Genomic DNA, 9,001 nt, shown 5'->3' on the forward strand with positions numbered 1-9,001 from the left:
ATTTGTGAAAAAACCCGTATGGCATTGTCCAATTTTAATTACTCTATCCTTCTACTCTAATGCCTGTTTTTCAAAAAACCCTTTCCACATTTTATTAATTGAATATAATTTTCAATACAAACGTGATTGTTAGTTTGTTACGAGGATAATACATTTTAGCTATTGATGCTTGATCTATGCTACTCATGCCTTTGCCGGCATGCTAATAAACATCTTGCATCTACTTGCCATGATATGCACTTGCTATATTTCCATTGATGAACTGATCACATATAGTCGCGACCATGTGTTCACGACATTCTTCTTTACCTTGGAATTGATTATCACTTGTATTGTCCTCCTCCTTGCTTTAACCCTTGACTTTACATGTTACTTTCCTTTTCCCTTTTTAGGATGGCCACCAAGAAAGGTAAAGAGAAAGCTGCTCCCAAACCACCAGCAAGGGGAGGAACAAAAAGAGCACTAGCTGTGGAACCATCCTCAACATCAGTCAAGCCATCCACAAAGCGAGTCAAGAGGATCATCACGGTCGATGAAACAGAGAAAGCCTTTCCAGTAAGGGACACTGCACGGTTCACTAACCGCTACTGTGAGCAGATGTTCCCCATCCTGGCTGAGCGGAACTACAGCAATGAGCACCTACTCATCCTCCCTACCCACATTATTATGTTTGTAGAGCCCCGCATTGAGTACAGACAATGGAGATTCCTACGGAAATAGCCACGGCAGGTTAACCTTTGATGGGTAGTCGAATTCTACTCCAATTTTCACATGCCAACCCTGCAGTCTGTCTATGTCCGTCAGAAGTAAGTCCCTATTTCCGAAGAGGACATTCAGTGAGCTCTAGATCTCCCCCCTACTCCAGAAGGATTGGACGCATACCAAGAAGCCTCTTTCAAATGCCAGACATACCAATTTGATTGGGATGCCGTCCTCAGAGTTATAGCACAACCTGGCAGCAGATGGATATATAGATACCATCGATCCCGACCTAAGGGCATATTGGCTTCAGCACTTACCCTGGAGGCTCGAGTGTGGGCACAGATTATGTCCCACTACGTCTTTCCGAGCACTCGAGTCCTCCTTCACTGTAGATATGGCTGTTCTCCTCTCGTGTATCCTTACAGACCAGCCTTTCAACTTACCAAGACACCTTCGGCATGCCATGGGACACGTACAGATTGCGGGCAACCTACCTTTTTCCGCCTTGGTTTTAGATCTAGTCTCGGCAGCCGGAGTCTCTTATAGAGCTGGGGACACCAAGACCATACTTCCGTGGGATGATCAGATTGTCTCCAACGGGAAGTACATCAGACCTCCAACAGCCACTATCAGCCGGACCGCAAACCCGACCGGAGATACTCCTCCTTCTGTATCACAAGCACCTTCAACAAATCAGCTGCTCCTACAGATACTTCAGAGGTTGGACCGACTTGACTGGCACAGAAAGCGAATGGAGCACCGTAACAAGCACCATTTTACATACCTCAAGGAGCTGATTGTTGGCAACCACCCACCTGAAGATGAACCAGGCACTCCAGACTCCACCTCACCTACTAGCACCGGGAGCCATTACAATCCCGACTGTAGAGATGCTGTTACCAGCCCCCCTTTATTCCTAACTGATGTCACCGAGGACGGTGCCAAGCTTTAAGTATGGGGAGGTCAGTCAGTACTTCTGGACATAATCTCATCTTCTTAACACCAATAGGTTATTTTTCTTTTGTTAGTAGAATAAATTGCATGATAATAATTGGTTGCATGTATGTTTGCTTGGTTAAAGTAATAAATTTCTTTTCAAGACTTTATTTTATAATATTTCACTAATTTAAATTAAAATATTTTTTAATAAACTTGTTTGAAAACTGTAAATTGGAACATGAATTATAGCTAAGAACACACAACCCAGTGAGATTTTTGAGCCTAATTGTATGGTTACATCATCTAACCATAATATTTTATTCCTGTGTGCTTTCTTCTCTATGATTGTAATTTTTACTTTGTTCTTTTCTATATGTCCAATGTTTAGTGTATTCATATGCATGCATATGATTGAGGCCATTAATTGTTATTAGCTCACTTATCCCAAATAGCCTAGCCTTTTAATTACCTTTGTTAGCCACCTTGATCCTTTTTTATCCCCATTTGTTCTATACTTTACCACATCACTAGCCTTAAGCAGAAAAACAAATTCCTTACCCCAAATTAAATCTTTGGTTAGCTTAAGATAGAGATTGTGTATCAACCAAGAGTGGGAAAACTGTGGAAACATGGGTTAATAGGGAATGTGTTATGTTTCTACTTTGATAAAATATTAGGAATTTGGGTACCTACGCATGTGAGACTAGAGAAAAAAAAAAGAAAAATTAAAAATTCATATGCAGTGATATGATATGTTTACTTTTATATTTTTAATGCAAAAAAAAACCAAAAATATTCAATTAAATAAATAAATAAGGGGACAAAATTACCCCAATGCTAAGTTTAATAATCAATGCATATGTGATACAAATCAAAAGAAAAGTTAATGCATGAGTATGTAATATAAAAGTGGGAATTTTGGGTAGCTAGGCATGATTCTAGAGTTATATAGAGTGTATGTATGTTAGGTGATAGCTTAGGTTACTCAGAGATTCAATTTATAGCTCACTTAGCCATATATATACCCTAACCTTTACCTTAGCCCCATTACAACCTTAAAAAGACCTCTTGATGTTTGCATTGGTACATTAAACATTTGTTGATTGGTTAGGTGAAGAACAAAGTTTAGAAAGCATGACTAGAGAAGAGTAGAGTGATTACCCTATACACTTGAGTGATTAGAGTGCATATACACTAGCAGTGAGGGTTCAATGCTTGATTCTATGTACCCTGCTTTCATGAGCTGTCTTCTTACAAGTCTACTTTTCTTTACTGTATGATTTTAATTAGTGATATCTGATTTATGTTTGTCTTGAAGAACTTATTTATTTTTAACCAAGTAGACAGAATCATCTTAGCATATAGTTGCATTCATACAAAGGTTGCATTTCATGAGTCTTACTTTTCCCTATTTATTCTTTTGATCTCCTTAAGCTGAGCATGAGGACATGCTAATGTTTAAATGTGGGGAGTTTGATAAACCACTATTTTATGGTTTATCTTGTGCTCAATTGAGTGGTTTCATCAAGTCTTTGCACACTTATCTATACGAATTGTATGGTTTTACAATTCCTTCCTAATTTTGTTTTATGGTTGAAAACTTGCTTCCTAAGCCTTTAATTTGTGTATTTTAATCCTTCTTTATACCATTCAATGCCGTGATCTGTGTGTTCAGTGTTTTTAGGCCTTATAGGGCAGGAATGGCTTAGAGGATGGAGAGGAACCTTGCAAAAATGGAAGGAGCACAAGAAATAAAGGAGATAACCAGCGAGCATCGACGCGCACGCATGGATCACACGTGCGCGTGATTTGAAGATATGCACAGCGATGCGCGCGCGTACCTGACGCGTGCACGTGGATTGGAGTTTTGCACGACGATGCGTGCGCATGCCTGACACGCACGCATGAAACGCGAACATGACCAGCGACGCGTACGCGTGACTGATGCGTACGCGTGACATGCGCGATCTGCAGAAATTACAAAAAATGCTGGGAGCAATTTTGAGCCGAGTTTGGACCCAGTTTCTGGCCCAGAAACACAGACTAGGGCCCAGGAACATGCAGAGACTCAACACACATTCTCATTAGCATAGTTTTAGATTTTTAGATTTAGATCTGAGAGAAATTACTCTTCCTCTAGGTTTTTTACAGTTTCATAATTTTTAGTTTTATGCTTTTGCTTTGGATATTGAGAAGAGTCATTACCTCCGTTGAAGTTATTATTCCAGTTTGTTTTCTTATTCCCTTACTCTTCTATATCCTTAATCTTTGTTTAGAGTTACAATTGGATTGTTTTTAGAATTTATTAATGCAAAGGTGGTGCACAGAATTGTGATTACACTTTTCACAACTCCGGTACAACTAACCAGCAAGTGCACTGGGTCGTCCAAGCAATAAAACCTTACGCGAGTAAGGGTCGATCCCACAGAGATTGTCGGCTTGAAGCAAGCTATGGTCATCCTGTAAATCTTAGTCAGGCGAATTCAAAAGGTTATGAGGTTTTGATAATTAAAAGATAAATAAAACATAAAATAAAATAAGATACTTATGTAATTCTTTGGTGGAAATTTCAGATAAGCGTTTGGAGATGCTTTGTTGCTCCTGAACCTCTGCTTTCCTATTGTCTTCATCCAATCATGCTTGCTCCCTTCCATGGCAAGCTGTATGATCCTCTCAGTAAAAATGGTCCAAGTACGATTTCTGCACAGCTAATCAACTGTCGGATTTCTCGTCTCGGATGAAAAATACCAGGTACAGCTACCGCATGGCTAATCATCTGTCAGTTCTCACTTGTGTCGGAATAGCATCTCTCTATCCTTTTGCACACTGTCACTGCGCCCAACATTCGCAATTTTGAAGCTCGTCACAGTCATCCCTTCCCAGATCCTACTCGGAATACCACAGACAAGGTTTAGACTTTCCGGATCTCAGGAATGCTGCCAATTGGTTCTAGCCTCTACTACGAAGGTTCTAATCTCACGGACTCGGTCTGTGAATTAGGGACCCAAGAGAATATACTCCGGCTGTCGTCCAATGATTATGTTGAACATCATGTAGACTGCTTGTGGTTGTCAGGCATGCGGATCTTGGCTAACTGAGTAATGAAGATAGTGGGTGATTGTCACGGGTCACCCCTTCATTCTGACTTTACTAAATTAAGTACGAGAGTATATCTTGGACAAGAAGTAGGCGTGAATTGAAAGAGAAACAATAGTACTTGCATTAATTCATGAAGAACAGCAGAGCTCCACACCTTAATCTATGAGGTGTAGAAACTCCACCGTAGAAATTACATAAGAGAAAAAGGTCTAGGCATGGCCGAATGGCCAGCCTCTAAAACGTAACATAAAAGTCCCAAGGTCAGATTCCAAGCTCCTTAGATAATAGTAAAAAGTGCTATTTATACTAAACTAGTTACTAAGGATTACAGAAAATAAGTAACTAAGTTCAGATAGTGCAGAAATCCACTTCTGAGGCCCACTTGGTGTGTGCTTGGGCTGAGCATTGAGCTTTACACGTGCATAGGCCTTTTCTAGATTAAACGCCAGCTTGGATGCCAGTTTGGGCGTTTAACTCCAGTTCTGGTGCCAGTTCTGGCATTTTTCGCCAAAAAAGGGTCTTTGGCTGCCTTTTAGATGCCAGTTTGGGCCATCAAATCTCGTGCAAAGTATGAACTATTAAACATTTCTGGAAAGCCCAAGATGTCTACTTTCCAACGCAATTGAGAGCACGCCAATTGGGCGTCTATAGCTCCAGAAACTCTACTTCGAGTGCAGGAGGGTTAGAATCTAACAGCATCTGCAGTCCTTTCTCAGCCTCTGAATCAGACTTTTGCTCAGGTCCCTCAATTTCAGCCAGAAAATACCTAAAATTGCAGAAAAACACACAAACTCATAGTAAAGTCCAGAAATGCTATTTTTGCATAAAAACTAATAAAAATATAATAAAAAGTAACTAAAACATACTAAAAACTACCTAAAAATAATGCCAAAAGGCGTATAAATTATCCGCTCATCAAAAGGATTACTTTTACTTTTAATTAATTTTTAGTTATTGTATATCATGACTTCATTCTATTCCCTTTTTAATTTTGTGCAAGTAATTTTCATGTCAATGGAGTAGACTCCCAACTTGACTTGGGGTTAATTAAATGGAGACCCTAGAGTTGGAATGCTCAAGTGATTAGTTAAATTGGAAGTTGTTGGCTAATTCTCTATTTACTAACGCTAGACCTTCCCAAGAGAGAGGACTAGGATTTGTGAATAAGAGTTAGCTCAATTACTTGACTTTTCTTTATTTAGTAAGGGTTAACTAAGTGAAAATAACAACCTCTTAATACTATACTTGAGAGAATTCCAACAAGGAAAGAACTTCCAATTAATCATTCCCCCAGTCAAGGCTTTTTATTTTGAATACATAAATCTCTTTTAATTTTCATTGCGTTAATTTACAGTTATTTATTTCTTATTATTCATCTCTCAAAATTTCTCAGAAAACTCCTGATTAATAAGATAGCACCCTTTTGTCAACTCGTTGGGAGACGACTTGGGATTCATACTCCCAGTATTTTTATTCTAATTTTGTGACAACCTTTCTAAATTCATAAGCGGATTTTTGCTGGTTAAGAACTATACTTAGAACGCTATTCTTATATTATAAATTTCTTAACTAGCCGATTTCTTCCCGCATCAGTGGGTTATCATCGCGATTGCTGGGTAGCTTCGGCTCTAGCTCCTCCATGCGAAAAAAGAGGATGAACATGGACAAATCCTATTTTTGTAGGCTGATAAATCACTATTTTATGGTTTATATTGTGCTTAATTGTGTGGTTTTATCGTGATCCTTACCCACTTATTCATTAAATTAGCATGAAATTATAATTCCTTCCTGAATTTATAACATGTTTGAAAACTGCTTCCTAGAGACTTTAATTATGTAATTTTAATTCTTCTTTAATCCATTTGATGCCGTGATCTATGTGTTGAGTGTTTCAGACTTTATAGGGCATGAATGAGTGGAGATTGGAAAGGAAGCTAGCAAAAATGGAAGGAACACAAGAATTTGAGGAGATAACCAGCGAGAAGTGACGCGGTCGCATGGCTCACGCGACCGCACGAGGGAGAGCAAATCATAGTGACGCGGCCGCATGGCTTACGCGGCCGCGCGGATTGGAAAAGCTCAAGCGACGCGGTAGCGTGGACAACGCGAACACGTGGCAAGGAAAAGCGCGAATGACGCGTCTGCATGGATGACGCGATCGCGTGACATGTGCGATTTGCATAATCTGCAGAATTCGCTGGGGGCGATTTTGGACCTTATTTCGACCCAGTTTTTGGCCAGGAATAGCAGACTAGAGCCAGAGAATATGCAGAAACAAAAGACAACATTCATTCTACACAGTTTTGAGTTTTAGATCTAGTTTTACTCCTTTTAGGTTTCTCTCTCTAGGTTTTAGAAATTTAATTTTCAATTGGTCTTAGCATTGGAACATTGAGAAGAGTTATTTCTTCATCAAGACTTCGTCATTCTAGTTCGTTCTCTTAACTTGGTTTTATTCTTCCATGCTCTTTGTTTTGTTCAATTTTGTCATTTGAATACTTTCACGATTATTTAGTACAAGGATTATTTCTTCCATTTTAATTTATTTTCCATTCCAATAATCATGTCTTCTTTTAATTCCCCTTTATGTGTTATGGATTTATTATTTACAATGAGTGAGTAGTTCCCTCACTTGATGGGGAGTTGATTGAAAGGAACTCTTGAGTTGGCAGGATTGAAGGAAAATTTGTAATTGGGTTAACTGTTGGATTGTTATCTAATCACTAACACCAATCCCTTTGAACTAAGTGGGTTGCAACTCGTGAACAGATCTAGCATTCCAACTTGTTTGACTTTCCTTTACCTAGTAAAGGATAACTAAACAGAACAACCATTAATTATAAATTAATTTTGAAATCATCCCATCAATGATAGAGATTCCAACTAATCAACTCCCAGTCAAGGCTTTTATTCATATTATTTGAATTTTCTCAATTTAATTTTCCACTACTTAACTTAACTTCTTGGAACATCTGATTAATAAAATAGCACACTTTTCTGCAACTCGTTGGGAGACGACCTAGGACTTAAACTCCCAGTAATATTTAATTTAAAACTCTCTGTGGCATATTTCTAAATTGATAGGCAGATTTTCAGTGAGTTAAGAACTATACTTGCAACGTAACTATTTTAATAATTTTTAATTCGCCAGCTTCTGTGCCTCATCAATTTTTGGCACCGTTGCCAGGGAGTTGCAATAGAGTGCTAAAGTTATTAATTAGAATTTATTTATTTGCATTTTATTTTATTTTGCTACTATGAGCTGCATGTTTCTTTTGTCAAATGACGCGTTCACTTCCTGATCTGTGCTTGCTAATATTCGATCCTGAAATTGAAAGGACTATTTCACGAATAAGGCAAGAACAGCGTCGGTTAGTCCGCTCTGAGGGCGGATCTGAAAGTGAACTTGAGGAAGAAACCAGCCCCCGTTCTACTGATTCGGTTGTTTTACGTGCAGAAGACATGGCAGCTAGGAGAGTTACCATCTAGGAGGAAGGAAACCCTGATTTTACAATGCAACCGTTTCAAGCGCATCATCCAGCGGTAGCTACAGATTTTTAAATAAAGACCGCACTGCTAAATTTGATGCCGAAGTTTCATGGCCTACCTGCTCAAGAGCCTATCAAGCACTTGAGAGATTTCCAGGCAGCCTGTTCTACTGTCAGGCGTGATGGTACTGATGAAACTTCAATTTTGATGAAAGCTTTCCCGTTTTCTCTTGAGGGAAAAGCAAGAGAGTGGTACTACACTCAACCTCTAGCAAATGTATCCAACTGGGATACACTTAGAAAGGAGTTTTTGGAGAAATTCTTTCCATCTGAAGTTACTGATAAACTGAGGAAGGATATTTCCACAATTGTTCAGGATGACAATGAGACTCTCTTTGAATACTGGGAGCGCTTCAATAATCTTCTGGAAGCATGCCCCCACCACATGATTGACAAGATAGTGTTACTTAGCTACATTGAGGCCCCAAGATAAGACCACATTGGAAAGTGCTAGCAATGGGTCTATGAAGAAGTACAAGACCACTGATGAGGCCTGGCAGTTGATCAGTGATTTAGCTGAATCTACTAGGAACCACAGACAAAAGCGAGGTCGTTCAAAAGCCGTTGCAGAAGTATCCTCTAGCAGAGAGACTGCGGCTCTAGCTCAGAGTATATGTGAGATGACCAACTTGCTAAAGCAGATGCAATTGAATCAACAACAAGCTCAGCAAGCTCAACCTCCTCCACCACAGCAAAACCAACAACTAGTCCCG

The sequence above is a fragment of the Arachis ipaensis genome, chromosome B01, assembly GCF_000816755.2.
Source record: "Arachis ipaensis cultivar K30076 chromosome B01, Araip1.1, whole genome shotgun sequence".
NCBI classification, from domain to species: domain Eukaryota; kingdom Viridiplantae; phylum Streptophyta; class Magnoliopsida; order Fabales; family Fabaceae; genus Arachis; species Arachis ipaensis.